This window comes from Ammospiza caudacuta, chromosome 3, assembly GCF_027887145.1.
Source record: "Ammospiza caudacuta isolate bAmmCau1 chromosome 3, bAmmCau1.pri, whole genome shotgun sequence".
NCBI lineage: Eukaryota > Metazoa > Chordata > Aves > Passeriformes > Passerellidae > Ammospiza > Ammospiza caudacuta.
Window position 1 is genome coordinate 49,565,241 of NC_080595.1, and position 12,246 is coordinate 49,577,486.

The 12,246-nt window shown below is 38.4% G+C and overlaps 1 protein-coding gene across 1 annotated transcript in view; it reads left to right on the forward strand.

Moving 5' to 3' along the window:
* Positions 1–11,074: 11,074 nt before the first annotated feature.
* The window catches only part of CHRM3 (cholinergic receptor muscarinic 3), a 121,257-nt gene continuing 120,085 nt past the window's right edge, over positions 11,075–12,246 (forward strand). The window contains exon 1 of the mRNA XM_058802323.1: positions 11,075–11,176. The gene's annotated coding sequence lies outside the window, so the exon portion shown is untranslated. The remainder of the gene's footprint in view (positions 11,177–12,246) is intronic.

A 12,246-nucleotide genomic window follows, 5' to 3' on the forward strand; every position in this document is an offset into this window, starting at 1 on the left:
CTCTCTGCCTGAAATGAGATTATTCCACCTGGTTGAAATTTTGTAAGCCCCACCTGGAGACTTGCTCTGCTGGACCCTTACTATTACCTATCACCAGTTTCCTTACACTTCTTTTGTCTCTTTTAGAGTGGTAGGCTTTTCAATAAATGGCATTTTTACATCTTATGCATATAGGACAGTGTTTGAGTCATCAACACACTTAATGATTTCATACTGCATTTTGGATTTACAGTCTTATTAAAATTTTGCCAATGGTTCCTTTCATTTGCTAGGCTGAGAAAGAGCTATTTTTTACAAATAGCAGAACCTTGAAAAGATGACTTGTTTGAAGTTATGTAGTAGGGAAAAAAAGTTTTGTAGATGGAATTTGTTTATTTGCTGCAAGCTCTAAAGGCTGTCCTTGAAAATTACTAGCTATTAAAGAACCACCCTATGATTTGAACTCATATTGCTATTATATTAGCTCCCCATAAGAAAACTGTACTATTTAAAGAAAAAGGTGACATCCGAAACAGTTTTCAGCAGTGCTTTGCCAAAGAGTGATACAGAATAGTACCAATATTGAGCAATTAGGAATGCTTACTTGTGTTTTTACATTGTTTTTTCTTCATGGGTGTTGACACTGGAGTTTTTTCATTGACTTAATGTAGATGACCTTATTCCTAGACTGTAAGAAAGGATATACAGATTTTTTTTTTTCTTAAAAAAATAATAAAGAAAGAATATGATAACATTCAGAGTAAAATCAGCTGCTGTTCCTGTCTGTAAAAAATATATTTGCTTGGCTAGCAGCACTGTTTTAAAAAATAGGAGTGCATGAAGTACTGCCTTAAAGCTGGTTGAAGATGCCTGCCTTTACCAAGGAAGATACCTGAAGGTCAGAGAACCTGTTCTGAAAGAAAGGTGGCAAGAGTGGTGCCTGAAGGGTGATATTGTAGCCTCGAGTTCTCAGAATGATCTGCTCAATGCAAGGACAGTCTCTTTCCTGTGGACAAGGGTGGTTAAGGGATACATTATATTTGGAACAGACATACAGAGTGACACCTGGCTCTCCTCCCTGCTTCAGGGCTCAGTCCAACAACATGCCATCCTTGCTAGAGTTCTTGTCAAAAACCAAAGTTTAGCTAAGCATCCTGAAGCCAATAGATTTCTCCACTGACATATGTTTACAAAGACTGGTGGTATGATTTCCTCTCTATCTAATATTACCTGTTACAGAGTTATATACATCTGACTCATTTCCTCATTAGACATTCTTAATGCTTAGATTTCTGTTTGTGAATGCTGCTAATTAAACAACAGCAAAACAAATCAGGTAGAAATACAGGAATTAATCAGTGAGTTTAGTTACTTTGGTGACTTAGAAATTTAGCTTATCAATCAGTGGATTTCAGACTATTTTCAGATGATGGGGAAGAGGGTGATATTTTCTGGCTTGAAATATCTTCAGACCTTGAGGGTATCACTGCTTTATAAGAAGGAAAGGGATAGATTTTTATTCAGACTTTTGGCTTAGTTTTGGGTAGAATCCAAAGTGACTAAAGTTGCCTGTCTAGGTACTGGATATTTAATCTAAATTAGTCAGTGGGCTTTTTCCTGTGATCCTGGGGAGAGGCTCCTGCAAAGAATGATTCACATCAGAATGAAATAAATAGTTAAGTTAATGGTATCAACAACCCTCTTCAGAGCATTTCTTACATCTCTGGGAAGTTTAGCCATAGGAATAGTTCTGATGGAAAAAAAAAATTGAGTGTTTTTTTTAATTTATGCACTTTTCATTTTTGTATCATTAGAGTGGTATTATTCCTCCTGAATGCAGTTAATTCAAAAGTTACCCATACTGACACATTTTTGGCAAGGAGAACACAAAGCACAATGACTTCTGTTGGTTATTCTGCACTGGTATTTTGTTATACTAATGTAAGACTGAGCTCAGCCTTGAGGGTTTTCACTCTCTCTTTGACTTTCCTTTTGCTGCACTTAGAAAAATAGCTGAGCTTTCTGTCTCATTTTCTGTAATGTCAGCAAGATGCCTAATTTCTGTAATTGCAACTGTTAGCTTGTAATAAATCAGGACCTAACTTGACTTATGAACTTCTTGAGATGATCGCAGAATTTTTTGTCTGGTAAAGTCTTTATTAAGTAATTTAAAATGTTATCCCAGCGAGAGCCTTTGCTTGGGCTGATGGTGTGCTAGTATTATGTTGCCTTCCAGAGGCAGAAAATATCATAAGGTAATGCTGCTAAAGATCTTAATTGTCTCAATACATCCTGGTGTTCTTTAATGCCTCTAAATTAATTATGCAATTTAATATTGTTATTAAGCCTTGAATTGCATTACTTCAGCAGAAACATAAAGCTAATGTGATTGTGTACCATAGGAATGGAAGTACCTGTGGTTTTAAGGCTTGTTCCCCAGCATTGCAATTATTCAGTAAGTTTCTAGATCAAAAGGTTCATAAAACATTTTACTGGTGTGTTCCTGGTGGCCATTGAATATGTAACTTAAAGGGTCAAAAGTCACAATTAAGGATACTTCAGAAAGAGAGTGTAAGAAATGAAGGCTATTGCCAATAGCTTAAATGCCTGTGGATGTGGATAAGATGTTACAAACATTATTTGTAGGAAATAAAACATTATATGTGGGAAAAACACTGCTTTTCATAGTCCAGGGAAAGGCAATAATAAAGCCAAACACAGCAGTCCCTGCCAATCTAACCAGACTACTTTTCATCTTACCTTCAGATTTGGCTATTGACTTAAAGCTAGTTTAGTTTAGTTTTTTACAGAATCTAGCTAGGTAACTGAAAATTTGGCATTGCTGATAGGTAGCATTCGTTCGTATCACTTTGGGATAAGTCTGGTATGGTTAAGCTTTCCTCGAAGATGAAAATGATTTTCCATTTCCATACTTCAGCCTGTAACAGAAAGAAAACAAGTATGATCCCTCTCCCCAGTTTCTAAGGCATCTAATTTTTCTGAAATATTTAAAAAACTTAAGTCACCTCCAGTCATATAATCTATCAGAAAAAGGCCATCATTTTCTTTGCTTTCCAAAGCAACACTGTGAAAACAGAGTCATTGTGCTTTAGGGAGCATCACTTCTACTGTGAATGTATAGAAACAACATATTCTGTTTCATTAAATTGAAATTCAGAAGATGATTAAATTGAAGTGTAGAGGGAAACGTGTATAGGCAAAGCCCACGTTAATTCCAGCTAGAAAACATGGCTGGGGTTGCCATCATTCTCAAGAGAAATGTCTACTTTCACATTTAGTCGAGGTGACAGCGCTTCCACTGCTATAATGGCCTGTGAAACCCCAGGACAGCAAAGCAGAGCAGCATGGCAGGAGTGATTGCAGGGAATCAGTCAGAAGTGCCTGCTCCTGTGACACTGCCCGTGGAATTCAAAGCACACAGAGCACATGGTCTGCCCTGATCCTCTCTCCTGCTTAGGGGATAGGTCATTGCCCTGTTTCATAGATCCATCCCATTAGAGCCTCATCTCCTGTGCCACTGAGTTTGTATACTTCTGAGCTGTTTACACTGTTTTACTCATATTAACTCATCTGAATAAATGTATATCAACAACAGATGTTGATTGCTACTGCCCTTGGCAGTAATCGGTTCCAAGCTTTCCCTAATACTCAGAATTAGATAAATCCTGAGCAAAGCCAAACCTGTATTATCTGAGCAGAAGAGTTAAACCATGATAGCAAAGCCACTGGCTTATTTTCCCTGGGCTGTCTAGTTTTAGTAAAGCATTGGGATGATATAGTATATTTTGTAATTTTGGGGATCTGATTTGTTGTTTAAGTTGTGAATTTGATGAAAGAATGTGGCATGACACAAAAGCCTCATGTCAGGGGTTTTATCTTTCTACATATAATTCCTTTTTTTTTTTTTTCTTTCTCATCCCTTCTCCCACCAGGCAAAAGCTGTTTAACTTTTTTATTTTGTATAAACAAACAAACAAACAAAAAAAATCCATTTATTGATAAGAGAAAGAAATGATTGAGCGGCTTTTTCCAATACTGAAGTTCTGTATACTAATTCAATACAAAATTAATAACAGATCTTTAACTTCAACTGCACAGAGAATCATTCTGCTATTGATCTTAAGAGGTTAACAGGTTTTTAGACATGAGAAAAGGCACATGTTACAGTCCCAAAACATGCTTACAATATTCTCTCAGAGAGGGCCAGGACTGTTTCCCCACGGTGAAGTTTTCTCTTAGATTTTGCTCCCTCAGGTGGCACAGGGGGACAGGGACAGGGGTTGTGGTCAGTTGATGGCGGCTCCTCTCTGCCACTCCTTTCTCATGCTGCTCCCTGTTCCAGCCTGAGCCATCCACAGGCTGCTGTCCTTCAGGATGAGCCTGCTCCACCTGGGCTCTCCATGGGCCACAGGGATGTGTGTTGTATGGGCCACAGGGCACTGCCAGTGCAGCTGCAGGGCCGATCCATACCCTGGGCTGGTTTCCCTGGAGCCAGCTGGAACAGGCTGCACCTGGCGTGAGGAATCCCTGCCTCCTTGGCAGAGGGTCCTGCAGCATGGACAGGGATGCCCAGAGCTGAGGTGAATCCAAGGCTTCTTAGCTGATTTTGTTTTACTGATTTAAGTGGCATTTGCTCTGGAGGGTGTGTCAGCACTGCCATGTTTGCTGCTGTCCCTGGGGCATGCAGGGCTGTCCTTACCTTCCCAGGGACCCTCTGGGTGCCTGGGAATAGCCCCAGGAGATGGTGTGGACATCTCCATCACAGTGTCCAGGGTCCTGCCCCCAGGCAGGGAAAGGCACCTGCTCCACAAGAGCTCCCCATGCCAGGCTGGTGGCTGCTCTGTGGATGTGAAAGAGGGGATTTTGGTAGGGGAGTGATGTCACTATAGGACACAAAAGAACACACACACCACTGTTCTCAAGGTGAAGAAAAAAGGGAAGTTTATTTTCTGACTCTAACATAATAATTTTCCAAAAGTGACAGGGATTGGAGGGTGACAGTGATACCTCTCAATGACACTGGTCAAACTAACAGTCCATCAACTCTCTCCTCTTCCATAAAGGAATGCAAAACAATGAGTTATTTACAGAAAGTGTGTGAGAAAGTTCACTACAAGAATGTCAACATCAGAAGGCTTAGAAAACCTTAAAAAACCAGGGTGACAGAGTATCTGAGATTATTGCACCTCTTGTCAACATCTTGTCTCTTCTTTTTGCTTATAAATATCATTAATCCCATAATTTCTCATGAGATGTTTCATTAAGAAATTTTTGGGTAGTTTTGTATATCTGTGATACAAAATGGAGTTTAGAAAGAAATTCATCATTCATTGGATTTTCCTGTACCGCCTGGCAGGCATAGTTAAGAAAGGCCAAATTATGGGACATTTCCTACCTGGGTATTCCAGTGAGCAAGCTGCACATTTCCATTAACACACTTACAATCCCTTTTCAGGAAAGTCCATCTGCTTCCAACTGATAAAGCAGCATATTGCTCACTGCACATTCAGCTGCCTCATGATAATTCAAAATTTTACTTATGCTTTCCCACTCTCTCAGATTTAACTCACCAGATGTATCGTGTGTACATAAGTCACACCCAAATACTTTCTAAAATATTGAAAAGTCTACTGTTTTGTGAGACTTTTTCTTTTTTGGTGTGTGTTTAGAGTAATCAGTTACAGTAAAAACTTATTGGGGGGGCTTATTAGTTGCAGAGATGGGTGGAGAAAAGGCTGTCCATACAGGAGTCATGAATATCTTGAAACTTCTAAGTAACTCTTAAATTAAAACTGTGGGAAAGAAATGTAGCCATATGTTTTCTTGGGACGTCTTTTTCAGATATGGCTGTCTGCCACAAGAAGGGGTATGGGTTTTTTTTCCCATGTGCATAGTGGAGCCTAATCTCACTGTAAGTGGCTGGATTGATCAGAACATTTATAGACTAAACAGTGGATGGAAGGGATTGGTAAAAACAATTAATGATACCACTATGGGATCATGATAAATGAACACTCAGGAAGGAATTAATCAAAACAGATTTACATGTGCTGCATAATGGATGGTGAGCATGAGATCCTCCTAAAGCTCACTTCATCTCATCCTAGGGCCAACAAATAAAACACATCAGCTCTGTTAAATGGTTCTTTGGTGTGGTAGCTTTACTTGTGTTGACTATGCAGCCTGTAGAGCTCAGGGGTAGAAGCCTGTGACTGCAAAGATACCTAAAGTTAAGTGGAACCACTTACTAAATTATTAATGCTGATAACTATATACTAAATAGTGAGCTTCCTGTTTTGGTCTGTCTAACCATTATTATCTCTTAGTGTCATATAAAATTATACATGACATTTAAAAGATTTCAGTGTAAAACTGTAATCTTTATCAGAGACACTAGTAGTCAGGTATCAGTAAGCACCTGAAGGAACAACAATCAAAGAGAGAGTCTAATCACTTTGCAAATTTTAAAAAGTTTTTGGGGTTATATGCCAGCCATGTAGAAAATATAAGTAATAGAGCAGTTATGTTGAAGTATTCTTCTAGTGTATTTCTCCTGATGTTTTCCTTTTTCCTAGCTGCTTATTCTACTGATTATTCAGACACTTTAGTGCACTTCTGAGATGCTTTCTATGTGAACTGAACTGAGTTGAACACCTTTATGATGAGCAGTCCTAACTGAGTATTTCCATAATAGGCACTTAGCTTTGTCAATAAAACACTGATGTCACTATTCTAGAGTGAAACAAATGTGATGTGTCTAGATTGAACAATTTTTGAGCTATGAGACTACCAAACTAAAATCATATCTGAAATGTTTGGATTTTGTTTTACTGTACTCCTCAGAACTTCAAACTAAAATAAAGGCTTCTAGTTCTTCAACAGCTGGAAGAGTTGGCTAAGACAGTACTGTGAATTGATGTTTCTTCATCAATAACATTGTCCTAAATCATGTTGTTAATCACTAGTTTTTACCTCTGTTAAACTGAATGAAAGCATAAAATTATTAGTTTTAGCCATCCTGAATAAATATACGTAGAACAAGTTGGATGAATTTGTGATATTGAATTTGTGCCTACAAAAAAATTCTGTTATAACCTAAAAGTTGCATGTTTTTCTGTCATATCACTGGGGAGGCACTTTTCAAGTGTACAAATATTGCAGTTGCGATCTTTTACCATTTGTCTTTGATATTGTCTTGGTCCAGAATGATCCTAAACTCTGTCTAATGAGATCCACTGAAAAAAGTTCAAGGCAGAGATGTTTCTTCCATCTTGCAGACTTTTTATGTCTGAAGCTTAAGAATCAAAATTTATTCTGCTCTTTAAAGTCCATTGGAAACAGAAACTGCCTCTTTTCTGACTTTTTTTTTTGGCATCAGGATCATATTCATTATTATTCATAGTCCTTCAACATTAAAATGCTTTTTATCTATTTAGGTACCTCTGTAGGTGTATTTGAGCTTGAAAAAAAAAAGTGATGTGTAAAAGTGTTGATTTTTAATAGGTTTTTTCAGCAAGAACATAAAAATATGTAACAAGCTCAAATATTTGACACCTTTTTTTGTCCACACAACAAGGCAAAAATTGAACATAATTCATTTAAAAGATTGCAACATGTGAGATCACTTTATCTCTCTTGATACACACTCATGTGAAATACTTACCTTATTATGTATAAAGTTTTACCAGTCTGTGAATTTTATTTTTCATAGAGTGGAACCTACTTGGTGAACCATGGGAACTAATTTTCTAAGTGAAGAGTCAATGCATGAAAATTTGTCTTCTCAAGTAAACAGGACAGAAATTACTGTATCCACAGTTTTGCTTTAAAAAAAAAAGTACTTCTCTTATTTAGGGGCCTTTCTGACATTCTAGTCAGAAAAAAGTGAGATTTTATCAAAGTGAAATTTTATCAAAGATAAATTAAAAGGTAAAGGCAGCACACGGAGTCTCTTCTTGTTTTAAGTAGGGATCCTCATGAATATAGGAAAGGAATTGTACAAGTCATAAAATGTGATTTTCAGTTCTGTACCTGGAACACCGGGTGCCTGCGTGTCCTGACCACAGTTTGGGGTTTTTTTGGTATTGGAATAACAGCTGTATTTGTGATGCCACAAATTTCAGTGCTTTCCTCTTCAGAGTGTGCCCACGTATGCAGAGCTTAACACAAATTCCTTGGCAGTGCTGCCTCCCAGACCACATCCAAGCTAAAGCCCTGCTCACACTTTTGTGGCAGAGTTTGGGTGCCAATTCCTAGAAGCACCCCTCGAATTGAATTTTCTAGCACAGACATAGTACATGAAATTAGAGGTAGCAGATGGTGGTTTCAATAAGTCCAGGGTTCATGCTGATATCTAGCATGGGGCTTTGTTGACAGGATTGTTTAACTGGAACTTGATGCTCTCTACAAGCTGGGTTGTCAGTGGGCCTTGGTCGCTGTTCCACCAAGAGCAGAGTGTATTCCCTTTGTAGCTGAATATACAAACAGCACGAGCTAACGTAAGACCACTTAGTTTATTGTAAATTAAGGCAATGAATTCCAAAGCTCTGAGTCACAGCCTGCATTATTAGGAGGGTAAAAATGGAATCTTGGTAGTAATGGCATACAACTAAAATTATTGGCATGGATTTTTTAAAACTGAAAATAGCTTGAGAAGCTAATTTAATAACAAATTATTTTTTTTCTAACTAAAAGCATAATAAATTGATAAGAGGGGAATTATCAAAATTCAAATTTTAATTTCTTAACTTAATTTCCTCAACTAAAAGGAGGCTCAGCTAACTAAAAAAGGCTTCTCTTTTCAATTGTTTTGCAGTCTTAAAAGTTTGCAAGTTATTTAAAACTGACTTTCATCATGTAGCAGTTTAAGTTATTTTTCTGCATTGATAGTGTAAATAAGAAGTTTTTTTCAACATTTATACTTTGTGAATTAAAAAAAAAGGGATCAATTAATTTTTAAACATTCAAGTTTTTTAAGAGCAATTCACATTGTTGTTTCACATTGTTGACACTGTGAACATTCCACTGAGGACCTCTAGGGACCTCAATTAAACAAAATTTGGTATGTGCCGTGTAAATTGTAGTTATACTTCATGAATGAATTATTACAGCTGCATTGCTAGAATGAAGAACTGAAATCAGAACTGCTGTCTTGAGAAGTCTGGAACCTTCCTTCCTGACCCAAAGGCTCGAGCTTTAGCACCGAGGGCTCCGTGAGGTCCTTGCAGAGCTTTACAGAGTGCAAACCCTCTCAGGTGGGAGGGGGTTGATGATGAGCATGATCTCCCTGGCTGCTCTTTGCCTCTCTGTTTGAGATTTTGCCTTCTTTGCCACGTGACCCTCGGTGCAGACACGCTTCCTTGCGCTGTGCTCCCTGTGCGTGGTCAGCCTGCGAGCAGTGGTGGGAACAGAGCATTTTAGTGGTGTAATGGCTAGGCCAACAAATGCCTAGGGAAAGAAATGTTTCAGGAAGTGTGTTTGGAGTGATAGTCTCTCATCTGAACGTCGATCCTGGGCTGAGAGGATCGATGAAAGGGTTGCCACACTGACGTGTCCAGCTAGGAATTGCTTTGCGTTCCTTTTAAGACAAACGATGGAAGTTCTGGACATATTTAATCTGATTTGTTTCCTTTCTGTTCATTCATTCAAATACTGCCCCTCTTGTGTTCATTTGGTTTAAGGGGGTGTTCAGATCGGCTTCCACTCCAACTCATTGCACTTCTTGGTAGCACAGGGTTAGTGGAGGGAACAGCTTTCTTCCAGGAGAGTGTTTTACCAGGGGAGGGGGAGACCTTCATGGTTAAAGGCAATCAGAGCTGTGTTACAAGTGCTGGGCTGGCATGCAGCAATGTACAAGGGTGGTAAATGTGTGGTTTTTTCCCTTTGGAAAATTAACTGGAATATAGTCTCAGATTTGTTAGTACCCTCACCCTTGCTTTTGAGTTTTAGTGGTGGTTTTGGGTTTTTTTCCTGAGAAACTGAACATGCAGCATAGCAAATATATTCCCTCTCTGGTCTGTTGCCTCCTTTTTATAACACCTGGGAGTAAAATCCCTTGGCATTCTGGTAAGAGACACTAAGAAACTGTGAAACATCTTTATTGGATTCACTCTTAAGTTATTCAAAGGGGTCTGGAAGCCTTAGATTGCAATGGCATGCAGTAAATGGGATAATAATGGCACATGGTTCTACTTGGCCCTAATTTTATGTAATGAAATGGTGGTCAGCCAGTCTTTCTCCTCTGCTTCTGAATTCAGAAATTTACAACTTCTGCAGAGGAAAATGTTTTATTTAGGTTTTAATTATTAGTATTTTTGCTTACTCTGTTACATTTTTTACATGAAAAATTATATTCCAGACCAACTTTCTAAAGTGGTTAGCTTGAAAGGTTGCATAATTTGGGGAAGAAAAGAAGACCCCAGTTCTTAATGCTACCTTTGGGGTGACCTGCTCCTCGGTCTGAATAGGCTCATCATTTCTCTCTGCTGGAGGTGTCCAGTTTCAGACACAAGGTACACAAGTTTGCTTGCTGCTGCAGCCTTAAAATAATAAGCTGCCTAGGAAAGTGGTGGATCCCCTAGAACTGATCATTTTAAGATTCAGCTGGACAGCTTGCTGTGTTATCTTATCAAGATTGTGCTTTTGCCAAGAGAGGTCCAGCCTCGTATTCTATGATTCTATGACTGTTCATACTATATTGGAGAAACTGTTGTCTTTACTCCAGTTTGGTCACCAGGTTTGAAAAACAAAATAATCTGAAAATATTGTGATCATACATAGCCCTTTGGAGATAAGAGTGAGCATCCCAAAGGCCTTTCAGTACCATGTTATTACCACTGCTCCACATCTCTCTGTGATAAATTCGTGCTTGAGTTGTTCTATTTCCAAATAGGTCTCTCAGTTTGTGAAGGAAAAAAAAAAAGAAAACAACAAACAGTATTATTTGGCAATAAAAAATATTAAAAACTTTTGTCTTGTCTTCCTCCAAATTAGGCCTTTTAGCTTATATGGCTGTGCTTTCCCCATGTTTCTGTAATCTGTTTTAATAATTGTTCCATATTTTTCTTTGTTCACAGCCTACATGCTGACACAGTACCAGTTTTGTTTCCAAAAGAGGAGTTCACAGAATTACAGTGTCTGATCCAGCTAGCTGCTCTGATGATCCTCACTGGACCATGTAGGTAAAATTCAATAAAAACCCTATTTATATCCACACTATATCTGTAAAAGTATTCAGCATATTGGAAAACATCTGGGTTTTGGCAACAGTGCTCACATTGTGGAGTCGAGGTCTTCTGGAATTTATGGACTCCTATAACATTACGACCCGTCAACTTTTTGATGAGTTTTATTGTCAACAGAAGCACAGAAATAGACTGTCATTTGTCACAATGTGTTTGGTCTTCTTGCTACATCTGTTTTAAGTACTTGCAGGTGCTGACAACAGGTGATACCCATCATTCCTGTAGGGTAATGTAGTAGCAGCTGCAGTGGTGAAAATTTCAGCTTAGGCAGAAAACCCAGCAGAGAAATTAAATGAGTTTTGGAGCAGCTAGTAAACCTTGAGCTTCTTGTTGCCACAGCCACACAGCTACCAGAATAAGAGCTAGCCAGGTAAGAGCTAGGCTGAACAGGTTTACATGCATGAATAATTCAGTTTTGCTATAGAAGAGCTGTTAATCCAATGGTTTGTATTCAATTTCTTTGAAAAGTGTATTTTTCCTTTTTGTTTTGATATGCTAGTTGCATTTAATTTCAACAAGTCACCTCCCTCTGAGCTAGCAGACCTAGGCAAAGGACTAAATTGTTCTGATTAAATTGCCAGCATTTATTGTCTCTTGACTGCTTTCTCCCTTGTATGCTATGCTGTTTTATGTCTCAATTGCAGTGGCACTTAAAATAATTCACATGAATGGGTAAGCTACAGAGTTTATGCCTACATTCTAATTTGTGTTTCTTTCACATTCCTTACACTGTAAAAGCTCTTCCTTGGTTTGCATTTCTAATTTTATGGAATTAGCTGTAAACTTGGGCGTGTAGCAGTGGTTTAGACAGCCTGTATTTACACATGCTGGCACAGTCTCTGCACATAACAAACAGCTCTCCTCACATTCTCTTTTGGAATTGTGACATTGAAAGTTTATTGTGATTGTTTCTGGAGCATCTTGAGATGTCAGTCACTCAGTTCTGTCTGGAGAAGGTTTCTAAGTCATCTCAGTAAAGCATCTTCACAATGTACTGGCTGAA